The following is a 25,379-nucleotide window of genomic DNA, read 5'->3' as shown; positions in this document are numbered from 1 at the left end:
TCTGATATTAGGAATGGCAATGTACTGCTGAGCTACAGTTCATCTTCAAGTTTGACACAATCAACTCTGGATTAAACAAAGACTGTGAATGGCTAGCTAGCTACAAAAGCAGCTTCTTCTCTCTTGGTATTCACACCTCCAGTTCAGCTACCAGAAGTGAGCCTCATCCTCCTTGATTGGATCCAGCTCCTCATCTCCAGCCTGATTCTGGCCTGCATATTTATACCTGCCTCTGGAAATTTCCACTACATGCATCTGATGAAGTGGGTATTTGCCCATGAAAGCTTATGCTCCTACACTTCAGTTAGTCTATAAGATGCCACAGGACTCCTCGCCGCAATTGTACATCTGGTTTTTATGTCTGGCACTTTGTGCATCTTTTAATGTTTGCACTTTGGATCATCTGTATAGGGACTCGGACAACCAGATTCATTGGTATGAATGTAAAAATGGCCATACTGGCTCAGGCCTTTAGTCTATTTAGCCCAGCAACATGTCTTCTGACAGAGGCCGGTACCACATACTTTGGAGGGAATGAGATGAACAGGGAAATTTTGTGTGATCCATCTCTTTCTTCCAGGTTGTGGCAATTGGGGATTTGAAGAGACCCAGAGCATGTGATAGCATTCCTGACTATCTTGGCAATAACCATTGATGGACCTAACCTCCGTGAATGTATCCAATTCTTTTTGGAACTGAGTTATAGTTTTTACTTTCACAACATTTCCTGGCAATGGGTTCCACAAGTGCTTTGGGTGCAGAAGTACTTTCTTTTATTTGTTTTAAGCCTGCAGCCTATTTAATGTTATCTGCTATTACTTATGTTATGTAAAGGAGTGTGATGAAGATGAGGGGTACTATGCTTTTCTGGACATCCTAGCCATTCAGTTATCTAAATTGCCCCTAAAGGTTAAACCCAGAGACAGTGGGTCCCTGAGAGTCTCCAGGAAGTGTTAGTAGGGAGCCAAGACAGCCAATGAAAAGAGAGTGCGAATTTTGAATGGAAACAGTATCCACCTGCTGCAGTTTTTTGTGTGATCAAAGCAAGAGCTGGAAGAGATGAGTTAAGATGGGACAAGGCATGGAATTTTCAGTGATACCCATGCCCAGGAATGATCAAAACTTTGGAACAACAGAGTTGCAAGCAGAGCAGGAAATGTTGAGTTACACACAATCAAATTATTGTCTTTATTTTGGGTTTGTTGAACTCCTCTCTGCTGAGCCCATATGCATCTCCCCTCCTCTACACTGTAACTTTTAAATTGAATCCCAAGGAAGCAATTCTCTGAGGTTTTAATCTGCCTTTTTTTTAGTTGCTCTGCAACACCTAGCAATCAAGTATGCTTTACGTACAATGTCTTCTTTGTTTTGTTAATAAAATCACCTTTAAAAATACCATGATCTGATTTTTGTGTCCTAGAAGGCAGAAGGTTCTGTGTTCATACGCTTAAGATGGAAAGATCAGGTATTAAGGATACAGGTTTATTTTTCAAGGTCTTTCCAGAGGAAGGGTTGAAGAGCTTGGGGGTAGCCCACAGGAAGAAATTCCCAAGTTCATTTTCCTAGATTCTCAAAGGGCTTTTTGTTTTTTATTTTTGCATTTGGTTAGTTGTAGCGTATCACTCAAGGTTAAGGAATTTGTGATCTTTGGGAGTATTTAAACAGGCGTCTTTAGTGGCAAGTTATTTAAAGGTCTTGAAGTGCCAGAGTAGGGTGGGGAGCAGCCTTGACAAGCTGCAAATAACATTTCCTACTTGCTTTCTCCATACGTTTATGATTTTAGATTTCGGTCATATCTACCTTAATCATCTCTTTTCTAAGATGACTAGTTCAAGTCTTTTTAATCCCTCCTTATATGAAAGTTCTCCCATTCTCTTAATCATTGTTGTTGCTTTCCTTTCCTTTTCCAGTTCTAATATACATTTTTGAGATTAGGTAACCAGAAATGCATGCAGTGTGGCATAGTGGGATATTTTCTATTTGATTACTTAGCCTTTTCTTAATGGTTCTGAAATTGTTAGTTTTTTTGACACAAAACTGTCCATGATTACTTCAAAATCTTTCTTCATCTAATTGTAGACCCCATCATTTTTATGGAGAGTTGAGATTATTATTGCCAATGTGCATAATTTATCAATAGTGAATTTCTTCTGCTGCTTTCTTACTCAGTCACCCAGTTTTGTCAGATCCCTTTATAACTTTACATTCAGCTATTTTGAGTAATTTTTTATCATCTCCAATTTTGGCTATCTTCACTGTTCACTCTTTTTTTTGGATATATTGAGGAGCAACTGCTGAGGAGGGACACGGGGGGCACTGACCACATGACTGCCCTCCACATGACACTTCTCCACATTTCCCCTAGCCTGGGGAAGGGCTGGGACAGTTCCTGTGGCCTTTGTATGACCCCAGACCTCACCCCTATGACCCCAAGCCCCACCCTTGTCCTACCTCTTCCTGCTCCTGCCCTGCATCTTACCCTTCCTTCCCCTGCTCCTCCTCCTACCCACCCTTCTCTCTGCCCCTGCTTCACCCCTACCCTGCCTCTTTCCCCAATATTCCTAATCTGAGTAATGCAGCCTGGGGCACTATCAGGGGGCTGGCACTGGCAGCAGATGCTGGACTAGCTGCGCTCACTAGCAGTGGCAGGGGGAAGCAGAGCAATGTGGACCCAGCATCGCTCCCCTGGTTCCTAGCCATGTTGCTCTACTTCCCATTGGTGAGTGTGGAGGGCAGTCCTGCCTTCTGACCCAAAAGACAAGGCAAACAGCTGGGGGGAGTGGAGCGGGCTAAGGTTGTATCACTCTGCCTCTCCTAAACGTTGCTGGTAAGGGGGCAAGTTGCTCCACTCAGAGGCTTTGGCTGCTTGCCCCTCCCACCCACAGCATTCTGGGGGCACATGTCCCCTCATGTTTCCCTACGTGTCATCCTTGAATATGTAGAATTGGTTCCAACACAGATTTTTTGGGGATCCAGCTATTTGCTGTTCTCCACTGTGAAAATTGACAATTTATTCCCATCCTTTTTCCTCTGTCTCTCATGGACCAGTAACTGGTTAAGAGAAACTTCCCTCTTTTCAAGCTTAGTTTGCTTAAGAGCCTTGGGTGTGGAACCTTGTCAAAGGCTTTCTGAAAGTCAAAGTACAATATAGCCATTGAATCATACTGGTCCACATTTGCTGACCTCCTCAAAGAACACCGCTAGAATGCTGAGATATAATTTCCTTTTACAAAAGCCATGTTGTCTGTTCACCCAACATACTGTGTTTATCTATTCTTTAATCTCATAACGGAGCATCGGCTGCTCCAAATCCATGTCAACTGTGAATGGAGATGTTCTAGGCACAGCATATGCCATTCTTTCTGTAATCACACACAACCAAATTGGAGACAAACAGACATGATTTTAGGAACCAGCACAGAAGTTGTGTCCAGAGTTCATGGTTGAATCCATGGCCTTTACTTGGATCACACAAGGAGTGACTTTCTCCAGATGTATGGGCATGACAGCGCTAGAGACAATCTTACTGCAGTTGCTATTTGCGCTATATTAAAGCTACATTGCTTAGAAAGCATATGAATCAAGAAACAAGTTAATGCTGTAAGGTCCTGAGGTGTGTGTGGTAAGGTTTAGAAAACAGTCAGGAGTGAGTTAAAAATCTAGCCTGCTCAGGTTTTAACCTTGCAGCTATGGAACAACTGCACAGATTGGAAATTGTTAGGCATATTGGCTTCTCTTGGACCCATATACTACAGAAGTGGAAAAACAATGATAGGGGAAAAACACTTTTTCTTTTAAATTCATTTCAAGCGACTTAAAATGAATTATAATACTAAAAAAATCACTGGAGGCCCTGGAATGCTAAGACCTGCAGTCTGCTAAAATTGGCAGCTGAGTCAAGCATCTGCTGAGTGAACTCACATACCCAAGACATTAGATTATCCCAGAACAATCACACACCCTATTGTTTCTTAGTTTTTACTTAAATGCCTGAGTAACTGTATTAGACAACAATTAATATAAACAAATTTTATTTAACAAACAGTAACTGTTCCAATAGCCATCTTTCTATACATATTAATAATGCATTTGGTTTATATACTAACTTTTGAAGTCCTTGAGGTTTTACAGCTCTGACACAGTTACTGTGGTAGGTACATATCTATCTTAAACACACTTTAATTATACAGTAGTTCTTGATTCTTAATAAACATTTTTATTACTAATTGGTATTTATTATTCAGCATATATTATTTGAATGGTCTCAGAATGCCTATTTGGGAATATTAAGACACATTTTGAATAAGAATACAATCCATTTATATTTTCTATATACAATGTGTATTTTAACTCTTACCTGTTTCTGGTTTCCCAAATGATGAAGCAGCTTCTCTGTTAAGTTTGAAAGAAAAAAAAGTAGAGCACTGTGTTTTTTTCTAAGCTAGAGCAAGCCATGCTTTCAAATTGCTTTTACCTTTGAGCAAATTCACTGCATAGCAAATGAAAAACAATTTTTTATTCAATGGAATTTGTTGCTGTTGATGCCAAAATATAAATCAGCCAAATGAATTATCTTTAGTTCTGAAAAGTTACATAAACCATGAGGCCCAAATGCATAGTTTAATAACACGATTCTGCAACTTTTAACAAGGACTACATTTATCTTTAAGTCCACATGATAGTGAAAGCTTAATATGAAAAACTTTTGTCTAGCACAAGTGATTTGAAGATGTTTTGCTCCATGCATGTGAACTCAGCAGGTGATTCTTGCCTATCTTTGATGTCAAACAGCACAAAACTTCAGTGAGTAGTAGCTTCAGAAATGCAATAGACATAGCTGAGTCTTCATACGAAGCTCATGCTTGAACTACATCAGAAGAACTGACATCTATTATGGTGAGCAAAGACAAGTGTTTGAAAAGAGATTCAAACAGAAGTGTCAGAATTTACAGTGCATAGTTTTATATAAGTTGATTTTAACCAAGCATATCTCTATGAACTCTGCAGGATAGAAAAGAAATTTCAAAAGGCTGAGAAATTGTTGTCATCTAAGGGCATGAAATGTTTTAATAGCTTAAGGAAGAACATTTCTGAAAGGTTATATGGTGATCCATTTACTTTGACTGAGTAATAAGGCTCGTCATTGTGATGGTGAAGTTTTTAACCCTTAGAACAATGGAAATGTATAAATGCATCTGAGATATTTAGGAAAACCAGAGTAATTGGCTGTTGTGAATAGGATTTTTTTAGATTTTAGTTCATCCTAATATACAGTTTACAATAAAAGATCTGAATAAATTAACTACACATTTTTCAGTCACCTTATGCCTGACCTAGACTTTTTCTGTGTCACATTAAGACGTACCAGAGGAAAAAGAGCTGCACTTATAAATGGTCACTTCTAAGGAAAGAGCATGTATACAATAGCTCCATTATATATCATTCAAGATTGTTTATCGTTTCTGTTCCATTTATTCATTTTCATTCCCTGTCCTAAATACATGCTCCTTGTGTGCATTACATGGCACTGGGAATAGAAAAATCCTTTGTAGGAACATAGTTTGTTTGAAACTGTGTCCTACAGGCTTACTCATAGCAGTACTCTGAAACTGTCCCCAAGGAGGCTAGTGTCACAAACCAACCTAATTGTTCTTCTTGAAATGTTGCTTCTTTTGTTAAGCACTAAAAAATAAAAAGCAACGCAACAAAACAAAACAAAACAAAACCCCTGCAAAGCTGCTTGGCTAGGGAACAGAAAGTCAAAGTTTTCTGTATTTTCCAGCATGTAATCAGCTTGTAACAATGTGATTTGTTTTTATGTTTCCTTAATTTGTAATTAATATAATTAAAAAGTCACATGGTGGGCTAGTAGCTCAGTTATTATAGTCTACTGTTCAATTATATCTTTTGTAACAAATTTCCTTTATTGCATTAGCTATGAAAAATCCCCATCTTTTAGAAAAATAAAATGACTCACAAAACTGAACTTTTTCTTGTCACTTTGCTCACTTCAGAGCGCCGGAGGCGTTTACCTGCCTTGAAGTAATTTGCTCAGCACCTCTCAGAGATAGGGCCTCAGACATAAACAAGTTGCTGCTTGAATGGGTTATGTCATATTGCTTGAAACTTTGTGGGAATGCGTGAACGCCCATTTAGTGAGGCTGATAGTATATGGCAATAGTGATCCTTTTCTCCTTTATTCTGAAAGATGCATAAGGCAATCTCATGCCGAAACACTTGGTATCACTACAGAGCAGAATGTTTTAAGATCAAGAGTCCCAGAATTATGTGTCCTATAGTAAAAAAAGGATATAAATTACTATTCCTGTGGGAGCTAGTTGCTAGAACTTGAAGTGTAATTGTTTTAAATAACATTAGAAAAAGAAGTAAACCCCTTTGCATATTGCTACATCAGACATGCTAAGCAATGTATTTTAATAAGCAGTTTTCTTTTGGTTTAGCCTCATATCTCTGAAGAGATTTTTGAAGGATACAATACAAAGAAGGTTTATTTATACTGAAGGAATTCTTTTATCTGATCTGGAATTTCCTACTCAAGTATATTGGCTTTGATACTTGTGGTTATTTGATTGCAGTAGGCTAAGGAATATGCTAAATTGAATAGAAAGGGCTATTGTTTTATATGTTGTCTCAGTGCTGCTTGGTTGTGCACATTTACCCAGATTCTTCTTCTTCAGTTCAGCCAATAAAGTCTTTCATAGAATCTAAGGCCAGAAGAGAGCACTGTGATGGGATAGTCCAACATCCTGTATAATGTAGGCCATAGAACTTCCTCAAAACAATTCTTTCTTATATTACAGTTTAATGCTAGTTAGCAAGACCGGACCATTCCTCAAAGTCATAAAAGACAGGAAAGAGAAAAGCCACACATTTGACCTTACAGCAGATTGCACTATGAGGGCACAAGACCAGCCTGCCATAAAAGACTATTCTCAAGGGGAAAAAAAACTTCTCCATGAAATGTGGATAGCAACACAGAAAGAGAAGTCCTCATTTAAATGAGATTCCAACATCCATGTTGCCCAACTCATGATTCCTTCCAACAGAGGCCTCACAGCTTTTCTATCACATAGTCCATAATTATATTTTGATTTGATATCCACAGAAATTGATGAGAGGCCAGAGCTATCCATGTAAGTGCCATCTCTTTGCTTCTTGGCAGTGGTATCCTACTTTTGACTACTACTCCAGAACTCTCTGTGGACTGGGATCCCATCATGAAGGCGTAGTAGACACTGCACTTATATTATATTTTACCCCGGGTCTCTGAGGGAATGTATACACTAACATAAACCCACATTTGAGCCTGGGGTCATGCCTAACCTTCATGGTTCCACACTGCAATTGCAACTAATCAGGGCCTGGAACCAGGGTCTCAGGACTCCGCAGAGCGGGCAGATCCAAGCTTGATTAAGCTGGAATTCAGGGTCTGAGCCCTGTTACTTTGCAGGATAGACATAGCCTCACTTAGACTTGAGTCCTGGGATTCAGCAGGAAATATCTCACATTTCCAAGGCCATATCTACACTAGGAAACTATTTTGAAATTACATTTGAATTCAGAACTCCCGATAGTAAATTCAAACTAGTGTGTCCTCACTATGGGGAAGCATTGAGATTAGTCCGAGGCAGTCTCTGTTAATGTGGACATGCTATCTTGGACATAGAGCCCCAGGAAGCACTGGGGAGCTGCAGGAGGCCTCTCAAAGGCCAATATTTTCAACTTAGTGGCACCAGATCATCCACACTACTGTTATTTTGAAATTAGTATTTAGGAATTAGCATTACCTCTCATGAAAAGCAGAAGTACAGAATTCCAATTCTGTAGCCCATTATTTTGAAATAACGGGCATGGTGATGTGGATGCACCAATTATAAATTCAAACTTGTGGGGTGGGAGGGAGACTGTTATTTTGGAATAAGGTCCTAGTGTAGGCCAGGGCTGAAGTCCTAAGTCCTCTCCATCACAACAATCAGCATATCACTCTATTGAAAGGGATGCCTTCCCCTCTCTGCAAATGGCAGCAGCTCCATTCTCTCTGAACACTTATTTTGCAAGCACATTAACAGAGCCTTCTGGATTTACAATGGAGAGCTGCTTCCTGGTAAAGTGAAGGCATTAAAGTTTTTCCACAGTTTACCGCAATCTTAGTGTTAGAACAGACAAATATTGGGGGAAGCCAGGTGCCCTTGGACAGCTTTAAATCATTGTGTCCTGGAGCAGCTACCCCTTTGTCTCCGCCCACCCCCCTCCATCAGTGGGCCTGGTGGAGGCACTAAGGACCTGGACTATAGTTATTTTGACTCGGATCTGGCTTCTGCAGTCTGGATGCATCTGACGAAGTGGGTCTTTGCCCATGAAAGCTTATGCTCCAACACTTCTGTTAGTCTGGAAGGTGCCACAGGACTCCTCACTGCTTTTGCAGAATAAATTCAAGATCCTTGAAAAGGACCTTCATTTTAAAACTTCAGAGATAAAAATGACATCTCAAAATGATGTGTTGGGATCATGTTACATTACGGGGTCCTTTCTGTACAAATGGGCCAGAGATTCAGGCTTTTATAAAAATGTTAACATGCAAGGCCTATGAAAGTCCAATTGACAGCCACATGAATAACAAAACAATTATACTCAATGTAATTGTAGTGAATGAATATGAAATAAATGAATAATAGAGGGGCTCTGAAGTGAAAAGCAAGAATATTAATAAAGAAGAATGATCATCTTAATCTGATCATTGCAAAATGAAAGGGGTCAAGAACTTCCCCCTGCAGTCAAAGGGGAGTTCAACTTGAAAAATGTGGGCAAAATGTGGCCCACCATATATTGGTACCTGATATATGACATCAAAACTTTTAAGTGGATAAACTCTAAATAGTCTCGGAGGAGTAGCCAAGTTAGTCTGTAACTGGAAAAAACTTAAAATACCACGAATAATCTAGCTGCACCTTAAAGACTAACAAAACATGTAGACAGTATCATGAAAAGAGTTTTGCTCACAAAAGCTCATGATACCATCTACATATTTTGTTGGTCTTTAAGGTGCTGCAAGATTATTTGTTGTATTTTAAGTTTTTCTAAATAGCCTTTCATCTCTAGAGTGAGTAATACTCAAAAAAGTCATCATTCTGCAAAGCTTATAGCAGGAAGCTTAATTGTGATTATCTACATTTCTTTGTATGTCTGTTAAACCAACTAATATTTGACCACAACTAAATCTCTGATTTAAAAAGGTATGGTAAATACAGACTTGCAAAATACATAAAATACTAAACAAATGTGGTGATAAACAAAAAGCTCTCAGCCAACAAAATCTACTGAATAAAAATATAAGACTAAATTGACTATGTGTAGGGGTGGGAGTAGGCAAGGCTTTTGTCAGTTTGTTCCAACCATAACATTATACAAACAGAGAGTGATTTATGCATTTACATTTTAGTTCAAACCCTTATTTGAGGTCCCATGAAAAACTCTCTGTGGGATAAAAGTCTCACGGTAGCCTACTGTTTGGGTAGCCTAGTGTTTGGGTGAATTGGAATCATATTCTATCCCAGCTTTTGACTATGTCCATCAGGGTTAGAGTTCTGGGAATCTGCTGGAGGAAACGTCTCTGGAGCCACACAGAAGAAGGGAAGCTTGATGCAGCCAGCAGTGAAAAGGGACAGTCATAGGGACACTAACAGTATGAAAGGGACACTAACCAAGAAACAATAGGTAGCTCCTCTCCTGATGAGTCTTTAGCATCCATGGCCCAACAGGGAAAGAGGGGTGCTGATTGGCCAGCAATCCCTACCTCTAGGATTAAACCCAGTGCAGGGGCCATTTGGAATCTCTTTCAGCTCTGTTCCAACAACCCAACCTGCCCACCAAAACTGGGAGTGGGAAGCCTATCTGACAGATGTTCTACATCTGGCTGATCTCATGTTTAGGGCATCAGGAAGCAGGTTTTTTTCTTCCATGGACCAGCTGGTCAAGGACTAGGGAGTTTTTTGCTTTTTTTGTTTTGCCTTTGAGCCACAGTGGGTTAAGTAGGAGCACGGTTAATACTGAACTGAGGTAGAGGGATGAAGATGTTCATTCCCTTAAGGCCTGTTTCCAGTGTGGTTAAGAGAATAAAATGATTGGTTCCTAGAGATGAAAGACCCAGGACTTTGCTGATAGGACATCAGCTTGTGCTGAGATTAGACCTTGTGGCCTTCTTGGGCTGAGGTCCCCACCCTGCTCCATCTTCTGTTCCTCTCGCATTGTGGTATGTATGGTAGGATTCAAAATCATGGGGGATAAGTTGAGGAGACCCTATCCTGCATTATAGATTATATGGTAAGGTGCTCTCTAACTCCTGCACAGGAACCAATTAAATGCTTGGTATGCCCTCTCGCCTATGTTAAAGTTAAATAAAAATTGCTGCTACCCTTTAATTCCATGAGGTTGTCCTCATTTTGCCCCTGCACCCACATCAAAGAAGTAGTGGGTGCTATTCCAGCCTATAGGCGTATGCCAAGTTTTGAGATAGTTTCCATTCTTCCCTCCCATTAGATTTACAAAGCATATCCTGATTATTTTAGTTTGATATGTGCAAATGAATTTACACCTCCAGCTCAGATTTGGCTTTCCTTATACACCAAAACCCTCAAATGAAGTTAGAGGGAGTTTTCTATGTATACAGAATTCAGGATCAAACCTTTAATTTCCTAAGTTTTTTTTTCTTTGTAAAACAAAATAATTTTTCAAGGAAGTTTGTAAATTGCAAGATTCCAGTGGGAGATTTGTGTAAGTAAGGTCTGCAGGCCTGAACTATGGAAGCCTTCCTATCTCTTAAGTTATGTTTGTACATCTTCTGAAATGGGCCCCAAAACTAAACAGGGTTTTTGGGCACTAGTGTAATAAAAGCAGTTCATTGTAATCATAATAATTAATGCATCTATGTACAATAGAGACCAGATTGCTCTGAAACATCTATTTACTAAATACCATTAAGGTATTGCAGGTAGTGTTAATGCTAAATCAGGTGCTTTGTCACAAAAGCACATATATACATTTCTAGTGATTAAATATATATTTAGGAAAAGTCTGCTTACCCGAAAACTAAACAATACATGGAGCTATAGTATATACTTCTTGCCTATAGTTTTGCAGCCATTCTGGTGTTTGTATTCATTAATGAATAGTTAGGGTGTATCTACACAGCAAAATTATTTCGGAATAACTGTCATTATTCTCAAATAACTATGCGAGTGTCTACACAGTAATTCGATTATTTCAAAATAATTTTGAAATAACGGATGGCTTATTCTGACTTCTGCAAACCTCATTCTACGAAGAATAACACCTATTCTGAAATAGCTATTTCGAAATAAGGTGTGTGTAGACTCTCCACTTCTGCTATTTCAAAATAGCCCCTCACCAGGGCCATTCTAAGTTATTCCTCCTGGGGCGTTAAATAGAGATAGCACATCTACATTAGGGAAACCTGCCTTGGACTAATTTTGAGGCTTCCCTGCAGTGTAGACATGGTATTTCGAAATAAGCTATTTCAGAATAACTACTCCAAAATAGCTTATTCAGAAATAACTGTGCAGTGTAGATGTAGCCTTAGTGTCTATGTAGATAAATGCATCAGTTATGAAAAGGTGTTTTGCATATGTAAGTGACTGATTTTCCACCTTAAAATCTTAGGTATTTCTCTTTTTTAAAAAAAACTAAAACAAACTATATACTTCTAAATATAATGTATATGCAAAATTAAATTGTAATGGATGATGCTTGCTTTAATTATACAAATGGAAAAAAGCATCCGGAACCAACAAACTTTTCCTTTTTCTTTCTTCTCTGTAATCCCACAATCACCACCAGGATTATTCAATTTTTTAATTTGAAAATCATTCCAAAAGTGACATCTTCTATGCCAAACATTAAACCCCATTATATTTTCACAAATCAGTTTTAAATTCCTGAAAATTGGAGTTTACAAAAGTGATGCTACCAACTTAATATAGCAACATGAACAACCCACTGAATGAACCTTTATATATCTGTGGCAAATACAGACTTGGCAGCCTCAATGGCTTGGCATTTTTAGATAAAAAAGAATCAATGTCATTATACAGTGTCTCTCTAGAGCATCATAATTATTCTGCATGCATACAATATTTATTTAAAACTTAAAATTAAACTTCAAGAGGTGGTCATTTGAAAGCTGGCAGACAGTGAATGGATCCTGTCTTCATGAAAAAGAGAATATTTCTTCTAAAAGTTAAGGAATAGATCAAAACGGTCTTTCCAGTAACTGACACTTTAGTCATACAGATGCTTTTTATGTGTCAGATTTATTAATAAAGAAGGTCCATGGGAATGAACAGAGGAAAATCTTGAGGATGTGACTGTCAGTTTTTGATATGTCAGGTATAATTTTGTAACTCTGATTTTTGGATAGCAGTACACACACTGCATTGTACTGATGTTTGTGTACTTCTTTGTACTTCTCATTTGTGATGACTGGGAAAAAAGATAAGGCGGGAGATATTTTGATACAGGATTGAAAGTTGAAACTACAGTCCTTCAATTTGAACAGCATTCCTTTTTCATCTTTCTTTTCATGTTATCTTTTTAACTTTTGCCACTGATGTAAAGAAAAAAGAAAATTTGAAAAGATGCCAGGTGTTGGTTCTTATCAAGGTGAAAGATCACAGAAGTAGAGAATAAAATATAGTTTTAGTTTGTCACTGAGACAGAATTATGAGAGAGATCAAACACTCGTCAACAACAAATATTTGTCCTCTTAAAGCCAACATGGAATAATTTAGGTTGTGACAGCTCTTCATATTTTATGTGGAATATATCCACATTACAGTAATTAGTTGAAAGTACCATGCCCTTCTATTATTTATTGTGCATGTAACAATATTCACTTGGGCTATCTGGAATATTATTGTTCAAATTTTAAGCTATCTAAGTCAACACAAAAAACTATAGTAAAATAAACTTTTACATCAAATGAAAAAAATAAAAGAGTAATTTTTTTCTGATTTTACTCATTTTGTGGAATATGTTATATCAGAAACGGTAAAAATGCAAATGTTTTTGGTTTTGTCCAGTGGTGAAATATAGCGATTTTTGACTGTGAAAGTCAATATTTTTGTTTATTCTCCACTTATGAGTACGCTTCTCCAGTTTGAAGATGCTATTGTAATATTTCTGTTAGCAATATAAAATCTAAATATTCAATCGTTGTTCTCCACATCACGCTAGTTTTAGGTTTTCAGTCATTCTTCTAGTCTCTACATAGTCATTGATTGATCCAGTGAAACTGAACTGTATTCTGCCTAACACTCTGGTTCACTAAAGAACTTAAACATGTTCTTAAGACTATGAAAAGAGGTAAGGTGTGTGAGGTAACCTCTTTTACTGGACCAACTTCTGTTGATGAAAGCAAAGCTTTTGAGCTTACATAGAATTCTTTTTTTAGGTATAGGAAAGGTACTCAGAGTGTCATAGCTAAATACAAAGAGGAACAGATTGTTTAGCATAAGAAGTGAATGTTTTGTAAGGCATCATTCAAGATGAAGTGAGAGATACCTCTGCAGTTGTAGAAGAAGGGAGGGTTAATAGATTATAGATTGTTGTAATGAGCCATAAATTCAGTCCATGATTTATTACCTTTGTGATTTTTAGTATCTCGAAAAGATGAGAGTTTAAGCTGCCAGGCCCATCTTTTGAAGGTGTTGTGCAGGTTTCCTTTGAGGAGTACAGAAAGCTCAGATATGGAGCAATCATTTTGGGCATGTCTACACTAGAAATCATTTCAAAATAATTTATATCAAAATAATAATTACCGAAATAACTATTTCAAAATAAGCTTATTCCCCAAGGAAAGCAGGAGTTATTATTTTGAAATAACCAGCCCTTTATTTTGAAATAACAGCCTTAGTAGTGTGTATGCTTTGCTTGTTATTTCAAAATAAGGTGGAGTATTTCAAAATAACTCCCTGGTATTGAGTTATTTACATGTAAGAATAAATAACTCCTGAGTTCATGTGAGAATGTGTTTTTGCTGTCTTTTTATTAAAAAATTAAGTTTCCAGACATTCTGATTTGACATGCTTTTAAAAACATCATATGAGTATACCCCAAAAGCCTAAAAATTTAAGGAAAATAGAAAGGCCCAGACATTTATTATTGTCTCATTATTTGTAAGCCAATCCCATGGTATCTGGGGGATCTGATTCAGGTTTTTGAGCACTTGGACTGGCAATCCTGTAATATATTAACTTATAAAAAACAGTTCCTAATAATGGTGTATCCCAGTAGATGATAAAGTATTAGGCAACTGTATGTCTCATTCAGATACAACAGTGACAAGGAGACACTGTAGCGTGGTTGTAGCCATATTGATCCAGGACTAAAGAAGAGCTTTGTGCTGCTTCAGAACTTGTCTCTTTCACCAACTTAAGATGGTCCAGTAAAATATATCTCACCCACTTTATCACTGTGCGAAAATGATTTTCTATCTGACTTATGTATAAAAGAGATCAACTAACATGTCTCCCCTGTTGCTGAGCCAAATAAAACTGTTTGTGAGTTGACTGCAATATCTCACACATAGAGTATTTGCACCCTAACAGACAAAGGAGAAATAACCCATCACTTATCCCATGTGTTTATCCAGTGAACCAGACTTGAACTCAAATTGCAGAGCAAATATCAGCCTGGTGAAGTTTTTGTATGTGGGAACAGAGAGGAAAAAATAGGTAAAAGTTTCTGCACAGACACGCATAATATTTCAGCCAGTTTACAAATGTTGTTCAAGCTAAAATAATTTTGAGTTTTGAACTTAGGTAGGGTTGAGTAGTTTGCACGGTTCTATCCAAAAACTGATCTCCATTGTCTAGGTACCACGTAGACAGGGGCTAGTATCTGCCTTGTCTGTAAAGCGATGCCTCTGCATACGTAGCTGAAAATCAGGCTGCTTTTTCTAATTCATACTGCACTGAAAACTCGAATTCAACATATGATCTATTGAACACTTATACTGCCTTGGTGGTCATTCCTGAGCAGAATAAGATTCTAAATAACTGTCAGGGCACCCAGAGCTGTGGACAGGCAATCTCAAAGCACCATATTTTAAAAGGTATTTAGGAGCCTAAATTTCCATATGGGCATTTAATGGGATTTTTCAATGTGCGTAAGCCTTAAACACCCACTGTTCATTCGACATTAGATACCTAGGTTCTTGTGAAAAACCTACTACGTACTACTCTGCAACTTTAGGCTCCTAAATACCTAAAGTTTAAGAAGAAGCCCTGAGTAACGGTGGGAAATATTTTTTCAGCTGAAATGTTTTCAGTGAAAAGTACAAAACATATTGTGAATTCATATTGGTTTCTCTGATTTGTTCCTGTTTTGAGGGGAGTAGGGAGGAATCTGGAAAAGTCAAGGCATTTCATTTTGAGCTTTATGAAATGAAATATTTTGATTTTCCCATTGGAAATGACTTTCCATTGGGGACTTTCCTTCAAATTCAGTTTAGAAAAATACAAACACTATTTTAAAATGCTTGACATCAAAATGAAATGTTTACGCAGTTTTGGGTTAAACTACATGTTTAGCTTGACACAAAACCACATATTTTCCACTTTGCAATTCGCCAAAAATATTGAAAAATTAATTTTTGGTTTGATAAAAATGAATTTTTTAAAATTTATTTTGAAATTGCATTTTTTTTAAATTCCATTGTTCTCTGAGCTCTTCTAGGCCCTTCCACAGTAACCTGCAGTCTCTGGCTGTGTGATCATTGGTTGAGTGAAGAAGCACCCTGTCAGTCAGTGGGGCTGCATGGTTGCTTTGGGAATGAGTTCCCATTAGATTTTTTGAAGTAAACAGATCTGCAGCTGGTATGAAAGAAGTGGAGGAGCAGATCTCCTTAGACTGGCTGCAGAGGGTTGGTGGGGTATTAGGGGTCACTGCTAGTGATTTACCAGTTCTTCAGGCTCCAACACAGAGTTGTCATTGGGAATATGCAGACACTAATGGGAAGAGATGCACGCTTCAGTGCCTACAAGACTTTCACTGATTGCAGCATTAAGAAATCGGCTGTGCCCATGAAAGCTCATGATACCATCTACATGTTTTGTTAATCTATAAAGTGCTACCAGAGCATTTGTTGTTTTTTTAAGTTTAGCCATTTCCTCTGTATCCTTATGTGCTTCTAGAGTAGATGATGTGCAAGGAAGGATTGGGGAGGGGGGAACGTAAGGTAGATTCTCATGGCTCACCTGCATGAGCATTTGCAGGATCAGAAATTTATACATAGGGGCTGCATCTAGACTGGCATGATTTCGCGCAAATACTTTTAATGGAAACGTTTTTCTGTTAAAAGTATTTGCGCAAGAGACCATCTACACTGGTATGGATGCTTTTGCGCAAAAGACATCTTTTGCTCAAAAGCATCCATGTCAGTGTAGACACGCTCTTGCGCAAGAAAGCTTCGATGGCCGTTTTAGCCATCGGGCTTTCTTGCACAAGAAATTAACTTACCTGTCTACACTGGCCCTCTTGCGCAATACTGAGTGGGAGCGTCAAAGTATTTGCGCATTAACCACTGATTTTGTACAATACAAAGTCAGTGTTCTTGCGCAAATACTTGCAGCCAGTGTAGAGAGGTGGCAAGATTTTGCGCAAAAGTGGCTGCTTTTGCACAAAATCTTGCCAGTCTAGATGCACCCAGGGAGTGAGGCACTTTAGGCAGCCAGCTCCCACTGGCTTTCAATAGGAGGTAAGTTCCAAATTGGGTATTTGTACCTCTGAAAGTCACCCCCATAAACTCCTACTTATGAGAAGAGAAATAACCCAAGCATAAATAATAGTGAAGATAACCCTTTCAATAATTTTCAAACTGTCATCAGCTGCATCAGGGCAGAGTTAGCTTCTTTCCAAATTGGGAGAATTAGGTTGTTACTTGAATTAAACAGAATTGCTTGCTCTAATTGAAATAGTCCTTAGGATATATATATTTGCGTCAAACTGCAGCCTTCCTGGCAGCGGTCTCCTTGACATCCCTGCCAGTCAGCAGCTGCACATACTAGCTAGTCCTCTCTTGTGCCAATCTGCTGGTGAGTGGTGCAGAAACATTTTAATTAATGTTGAACTTCTCAAAGTTGAAGTGAAAACAATTACAGCTCAATTTTACTTTGCCTCCTCATTTTCATCACTTACATTCTCTCTTCCTCCTCCCTCTCCATTAGAGGACTTCGTTTCACAGTTGGTGAATTATAATCTAATTATTATATTTTAAAAAGGCAGACAAGGCATTGTTTCTCCATCCTTCAGTTAAAAAGCTCTGGAAGGATGAAGGAAAAATGATTCTCTTCTTGAGTGCTCTCACACAGAGTCAACTCCCATCATAGACATCTCTTTCTTCTCCATCTGTGGTTCCCCACCCCCCCATCCTTCTACAAAAGGGATTGCATCCTTCCCTTAACAACTGCTTGAACACCAGACTCAAAGAAAGTTCATAGCCACATCACATGTTCACTGGATATGTAAGTGAAGTGATCTGTAGCACTGCTAATTAGACCTAAATTCTTGATTTACTATTTATAAAACAAAATTGATTATTACTTCATCAACAACATTTAAAGCATCATTAAGAGAGGTCTGCTCCAGCAGCCTCAGGTTAAATTTTTTAACAAGCACTTTAGTTGCTAATCTCTGTTATTGCCAACATATGTAAACTTCCTAATGCTAATTGCATTCAGCTGTGAATCAAACAATGTCTAATTCTCTTCAGGATTAATTATGCACATGTGCTGCCTGCATTCCTAAACATGGTTCTCATAAATAATAAGAGATATATCTAGGCAGATGGGATTTTTCCAACTAAATGATCTGTTTATCATGAATAAAACAATTGACATATACTAGACTCCAAATACAAAGTCACCATAGCCTTCACATGTTTTTAATCATAAATAATTACTGTGACAGTTTTTTTGTGTGACTTCATTTTTGAACAACCAAGCACTAAAAAGCATGTTCTTCAAGATATACTATTATCTCTGTGCTGCTGCTGCTTTTTTTTTAACGAAGGTACAGAACAGAATGGTTTATATTGTGTGTTTGGTGAATGAAACTAACTGTCTGCAATAAATGCACAAGTTTTGTAAACCCCAGGGAATCTTGCTGAAGTGGACTGTGTGAGGAAAAACTGTTAAAATCATCTGCTCTTTTTCAGAATTTGAAGTGTCCACAGAATATGTTGGTGGCATCTCTTTGGTATATTTAAATGAATTTAGAAGTGCTGATTGTTTTATTTTTGGTAAGATGACTTTGAAAGGAGAACCTGTTAAATGGAGAGATGCTTGTAAAAATTGCATTTGACAGAGAAAAAAGAAATTTACCTTTAACATTAAATGAAAGGTACAAATAAAGGTATTCTGTCATATCTCTTATTAAAAAAGGCTCAGTGAACACATCAGTAACACCTTTTCTAATAAGGCATACCTTCCTTGGTTTCCACCAGAAGAAGTTTACACAGAAAATGCATAAAAAAACCCCCAAGAGATGAATAATAAAAGTAGTGGCACATATATGTTGCACTATTATGCAAATATCATTCTTTATCATGAGCTATTGTAGCTGTTACTTTTAGCGTATTGGGACAAAACTGCATGTGTCATTTTGAATTCTTGTGCTGAGTCTGTTAGTGTTCTTTTCTAAAAATATGAGTGAATTTAATGCTTAGGAAAGATTATGGACTGATAGTTCTGATGTCTGAAGTTGCAACAAAACAGGTGGAACATTTTAAAGGCTACGTCTAGACTGGCATGATTTTCCGCAAATGCTTTTAATGGAAAAGTTTTTCCATTAAAAGCATTTGCGGAAAAGAGCATCAAGACTGGCACAGATGCTTTTGCGTAAAAGCGGTTTTGCGCAAAAGCATCCGTGGCCAATCTAGATGCGCTTTTGCACAAAAAAGCCCATGACGGTGCAAATTGCTCCAAAGTCCCAGTCGCTTTAACCTCTCTTCATATGGGACCCGTTCCAAACCCCTAATCATTTTAATTGCCCTTTTCTGAACGCTCTCCAAGGCCAAAATATCTTTTTTGAGGTGAGGAGACGACATCTGTACACAGTATTCAGGATGTGGGCGTACCATAGTTTTATACAGGGGCAGTAAGACATTCTGCGTCTTATTTTCTATCCCTTTCTTAATAATTCCTAGCATCCTATTTGGCTTTTTGACCGCCGCTGCACTCTGTGTGGAAGTTTTCAGAGAACTATCCACGATAACTCCAAGATCCCTTTCCTGATTTGTCATAGTCAAATTAGCCCACAGATGGATTAGAGATGAATCCTTCTATCCTACACAGCACAGGTGGTGTATGGTGGAGATATGCTGGAAGGAGAAGATTCCTTGTTCCCACACTCTATGTACCTGACCAGAAACCAGGGATAATCTTGCCCCTAATGAAGCAGTATTCATCTCATTTCTTTGAAGCAAACCAAGCATCTGGCCTACAGCTCTTATCACACTAAAAGAGGCCAGATGGTGAAAGCCAGCCTCCCATTCATAAGCAAGCAATAGGGCTTGGCCTTTTGGTATCCTCTGCGAAGGAGAAAAGAACTTTGTCACACACTCAAAATCAACCATCAACAAAAAGTTGGGTCCTTGCCAGCTGCAGCTGAGCAACTCAATAAATCAAACAGCTAATAACAAAAATAACAGGTGACCACTGATGTTCCTGTGCATGGTATCGACTCCTGCACAGTGAAACTTTCTGGCTATTACTAGTTTACGGTAAACTGAAGTGTAAGTGCAACTTTTCACTATATATCAAAAGGCAACCCACTTTTGTGGAAATATATAGTCCCTTCTGATGTCTATGTTAACAAAATATGTTCATGAAAAAAATGACAGCAATTGAAATGAGCTGCACCCCTTTCCCTTAATCCCCCAGGATGAAATTCATGCTGGTGGAGGAAATCAGTACAAGGCCAATGTACTGCTGAAGTCCCACTTAAGACCTAAGGGTATGTCTACACTAGAAAGTTAGTTCGAACTAACGGACGTTAGTTCGAACTAACTTTCCTATGCGCTACACTAGCGCTCCGCTAGTTCGAATTTGAATCGAACTAGCGGAGCGCTTAGTTCGAACTAGGTAAACCTCATTTTACGAGGACTAACGCCTAGTTCGAACTAGCTAGTTCGAACTAAGGGCTGTGTAGCCCCTTAATTCGAACTAGTGGGAGGCTAGCCCTCCCCAGGTTTCCCTGGTGGCCACTCTGGCCAACACCAGGGAAACTCTATGCCCCCCTCCCGGCCCCGGACCCCTTAAAGGGGCACGGGCTGGCTACGGTGCCCGTGCCAGGTGCAAGCCTGCCAGCACCCAGCTAGCAGACCCTGCACCTGGCACGGCACAGAGCCACCCACCCGATGCCCCCCAGCCCACCCCCTCTTGCCGGGACCAGGCTGGCGGCTCCCGGGAGCTTGCCCTGGACCGCAAGAGGCGGGCACCTTCCTGGGCTAGTGCGGACATCGTGGACCTTGTCCACGATCTCCGCACTAGGCACAGGAAAGTGGCCGTCTAGGGCAGGAGAGCTGCCAGCCTGGCCACCCAGGACCAGGTGTGCATGAAAATCAAGGGGGTCCACTGAGACCCCCGACACTGAGCCCTGAGCTTACAATGGCCGTCCTGGGTCAGACCAAAGGTCCATCTAGCCCAGTAGCCTGTCTGCCCACAGCGGCCAACCCTAGGGACCCTGGAGGGGATGGACCGAAGACAATGACCAAGCCATTTGTCTCGTGCCATCCCTCTCCAGCCTTCCACAAACTTTGGGCAGGGACACCACTCCTACCCTCTGGCTAATAGGACTCCATGGACCCAACCTCCATGACTTGATCTCACTTCCCTTTAAACTCTGTTCTAGTTGTAGCCTTCACAGCCTCCTGCAGCAAGGAGTTCCACAGGTTAACTATTTGCTTTGGCAAGAAGAACAACTTTCTCTTACTAGTTTCAAGCCTGCTACCCATTCCTTTCCTTTGGTGTCCTCTAGTCCTTCTTTATGGGATCTCAGGAAGAACTTTTCTGAATGCACCCTCTCCACCCAACCCCTGCTTTTACAGACCTCTATCCTGTCCCCCCTCCGTCTCCTCTTTTCTAAGCTGAACAGTCCCAGTCTCTGTAGCCTCTCTTCATCTGGGACCTGTTCCCAACCCCTGATCATGTTAGTTGCCCTCCCCTCTCCCAGCCTTTCTCTTCCCCTCTCCCACCTCCTTTTCCCAGTCTCCCCCAGTTTTTTTCAATAAAGACAGAGTCAATGTTGGAAGAAACGTTATCTTTATTTTGTACATCAAGAAGAAGGGGGGCTAGGGAAGGGCGAGTGGAAGGAGGTGAGGGAGGAATGGGGTACGAGCCCCCGATGGGGAGGACTGGGCTGGCTCTGCGGGCTTCTGGGGGTGGAAGCTCTCCTGCAGCCCCCCAATTACTCCCTCTCCCCAGATGGCAGCCTGCGGCAAGTGCAGCCGGGCTGATGGCCGAGTGGTGTGATGTGCCCAGTGTGGGCACTCAGGGCACTCCAAGCCAGAACTTCTTTGCAAGCGGGGCACCCCTTAGAACTGTGTGTCCGGGGTGGGGGTCGGGACCCTTTAAGCGCAGCCCTCGGCTAGCCTGAGACAGTATCTCCATGCTCTAAGTCCTCCTTTTATGCCCTGCCGGCACTGCTTCCGGCCATCCTTAAGCCCTGTTCAGAGTCCACTCAATGTGGACTTACTAGTTCGAACTAGCAAAACGCTAGTTCGAACTAGTTTTTAGTTCTAGATGCGTTAGTTCGAACTAGCTTAGTTCGAATTAACTAATTCGAACTAAGTTAGTTCGAACTAGCGCTGTAGTGTAGACGTACCCCAAGTGCTAGGTTTTCAAAAGAGCACAGCTCCATTAGGAATCTAAAATAACTGGTCCGATTTTCAAAAGTGCTCAGTGCTGCACCCTTTAGAAAAAAGCCAGCTGAAGTGGAATTTAAGCAGTGAATAGGTCTTATGCCCTACTCAGGGGTGAATTTCATGGTAAGTGCTGAAAACCTTTGTCTGTAGTGCCTTTTTCAACAAACGAGGTTCCTGTATTCCTACAGCTCTATGTGAGCTCAATGTGAGCAGTCCCACTGACTAAAAATGTAAGAGAGGGCACAATGAGCCAATGTGGAGCCACATGTAAGACCATTTCTCCCTTCCCCCATAGTAGTGATTTGGAAAAAGCAAATGATGTTCATGATGCAAAAGACAGGGAAAGGGAATTCAAATTCATGTTTTTAATATTATCTTGTACCTCTTTGAGCCTTTATTTTTTATTGCTATTGATAACAATTTTAAAAAAGAAAAATTGCCATAGAGAAGTACTCTGTAAACTTAGCCTGCCTCTCAGCATATTGCATTCCTAGCTATTTATCAGTGTAAAGTTGCGAGGCAGGAAAAACTGGGAAATGAGGACTCACTGGAAAATAAACGTTCAAGGATAGGTCATTGGCATTTTTCTTTGTGTTACTATTATGCTGTTGTTGTTCTCTGAATCCCTATTTAGTATCCTGTGCAGCCCAAGGCTCTCGCTAAAGTTTGTTTGACTGTAACTACCATATCCACCCAATCATATGCATTAATCTCAGAATGTTAAAAGTCATGGATCTTTTTCAAGTAAGAAAATCATGGAACCCATGAGGACTATACCAAAAGTCAAGGTTTTGTTATGTGCCTCGCTGAGTTTTGGCTTTGCTTCTTGGCTCCCCTTATGTGATTATTATTTGTTTCATATGAGTCATTGCTGGGGCTGAGGCTAATTCAGAATACTAGAAGCCAATGGATATTTTGTCCTACTTTGTTACCAAAGGCATCCGATAACAAAAAACTGTGCTTCTAGCAACATAGCTACAGTTGGTGTATGATGGTAAGTAACTGCTGCTCCTTCTTCAACTATTGCAGCATGAGTCTTATTATTTAGTATTTATGGCATCCAAGAGTTAAAGACATAGGAAGAAATTGTGGCCTGATTGACATTAATGAAAGCTGGACATTGACTTCAGTGTTCCAGGATTTCACCCAAAGGTCCCTTCTTCTGTGCCCAATAGAGAGAGATCTCTTTAAGAGATCTGTGGAAGGGAGGGATAGAAATTAGTAGTCATTTGCTGCACAGTTAACACGCCATAGTCAGAAGTTTCTGGGGTTGGGTGTTTGGGGTATATTCAATAGGTCCCAATAGACACCATGACCACAAGTAGTCAGGGCAGCTGCTTTTATACGTACCATGTGTGGGTTGGAAGACGCTGAGCCTTGGGAGCAGAAAGCAGGGTTTTTTACCTAACCTAGAAGCATTCTGCAGAAGTTTTTCTAAAATCTGTGTCTTTAAATTGGTTGTCTAACAGGGACTGTGACAGGTTCAATCACAGAAATCCCCTTGGGGTTATCCCCCGGTGGGCTGATCAAAACACTGATGCCTGCCTTCATGTCCTTTGCAGCTCCCCACCACCCTGTCCTGCTGAGCCAGTAGCTCTGCTCTCCCGCAGCCAAGGCACAGAACTGAGGTAACTGTCGGCATGCAGAGCAACACAGATGTGCTGTAAGCTATCTGTTGCATGATATATTTTGTCTATGCATCTTTGAGTTATGCATATTCATAGGCCAATTGTCATAAAGCATGGGGGGGGGGGGCATGACAAGTGTGGAGGGTGAAACCTTGGCTTGGGGAGGCTAGCCCTACAGCCCTACCCTTTCCACCTGAGGCCCTGCCCCTTCCACACCCACCAGAGCCCAGCCCCAGACCCACTATAGCTGCTGGCCCCTATCCAGCCCCTCTAGCCACCCCCCACCACACACACTATGGCCACTGGTCTCTGCCCCAAGGTAGTCAGTGCTCTCAGCTCTGGAGCACTGAGCATCATGACCCCAGCCTCTCTTGACCCTGGATAACTGGGCAGAATGGCCCCAGCCTCCCGCAGCTCCTGAGAGCTGGGCAGCGTGGCTCCAGACTCCCCTGAGCCCAGAGCACTGGGAGGCATGGTTCAAGCTTCCCTCTGCTTTGGAAAGTCGGCTGGTGTGGCCTCAGCCTTCCTGGACCCTGCTGGTCCAACAGACATGCCCACACATCAAGCCACCCTCCTGTAGTTGAGCTATGAGCCCCAGAACCCGAAGGACAGTGTGACCACCAGATTGTCTGCCCCAGCCTCAGGCATTAGAACAGCATGCAGGAAGGGGTCTGGAAGTGAAGCAAGAATGCGCCACATAAGCAGTTTGGGAAGGCAAAGCCTTCCTGAGCCTATGGTACTTGCCCCTCACAAGCTACGTCTAGACTGCATCCTTCTGTTGACAGAGGGATGCAAATCAATCACGTCAAAATTGCTAATGAAACAGTGATTTAAATATTCTGCGCTTCATTAGCCTAAACATGGCCACTGCTTTTTTTTTTTTAAATGGAGCTTTTTTTGAAAAAAAACCCCAAACCCCGGCAGGCGAGATGCGGATCTGTCGAAAATAAACCTTTTTTCTACAGATCCTTTAAATCTATTTTTTTGAGGAATACAGGACCTGTTGAAAAAGGTTTTATTTTTGACAGATCCTCATCTAGACTGCCGTTTTTTTAAAAAGCTCCGTTTCGAAAAAAAAGCGGCGGCCATGTTTATGCTAATGAAGCACGGGATATTTAAATCCCTGCTTCATTAGCAATTTCAACATGCTTGATTTGCATCCCTCTGTCGACAGAGGGATGCAGTTTAGAAGTAGCCTGTACATTGGTTAATTAGCTGAGTAGGTAACAGAGTGATTTCAGCAGTGAAGGGAAAAGCGTCTGGGTAGATTCCAGAGATTTCTAAGAGCAAGAGAAAATGTTACAATACTTTTGACTCAGCAGATTTACAGATTTTGGTCATCAAACACTGTAACTGAAACCCAGGTAAACTCAACTTAAGCTTTTGGGAACTCTTGTGTTACTTCTCATTATGTTTCTGTGGTGACTAACCTGTTTAGATTTAATTTGCTTTCTTCATTTATGTTTATGTATAATTGTGATGATCATGTATGTGGATCCTAAAGGAGCCATGTTATGTCACAGAAATAAAGTTATAATTATTATTATTATTTATTTTCTTTATCATAAGATTTGATAAAGTTGATACTTAAGAATTAAGTTCATTCCTATTGGTCTTTTTGGATTTGATTGTGATGAAAATGACCATATCCAATACTTGTTGAAAATTCTCAGTCAGTCTTCTTGGGCCTTTATGTACTTTTCTGTGGGAATTGTGTTCATAAACAATAAACTCTAGTTCATCCAAAGTTACATTTAAAATTGAAATTTGGAGTTGACATAACAATTGGAGGA

The 25,379-nt window shown here is 40.1% G+C and overlaps 1 long non-coding RNA gene across 1 annotated transcript in view; it reads left to right on the top strand.

Annotated features, from left to right (window-relative positions):
* The first annotated feature begins 22,718 nt into the window (after nucleotides 1-22,718).
* The window catches only part of LOC112545695 (uncharacterized), an 82,501-nt gene continuing 79,840 nt past the window's right edge, over nucleotides 22,719-25,379 (top strand). The window contains exons 1-2 of the long non-coding RNA XR_003089241.2: nucleotides 22,719-22,952; nucleotides 23,521-23,586. This is a non-coding gene — a long non-coding RNA (uncharacterized LOC112545695). The remainder of the gene's footprint in view (nucleotides 22,953-23,520; nucleotides 23,587-25,379) is intronic.

Source organism: Pelodiscus sinensis, chromosome 1 (assembly GCF_049634645.1).
Source record: "Pelodiscus sinensis isolate JC-2024 chromosome 1, ASM4963464v1, whole genome shotgun sequence".
Lineage (NCBI taxonomy): Eukaryota > Metazoa > Chordata > Testudines > Trionychidae > Pelodiscus > Pelodiscus sinensis.
The sequence above is the reverse complement of the archived record's forward strand: the minus strand, read 5'-3'. Positions and strand labels throughout refer to the sequence as shown.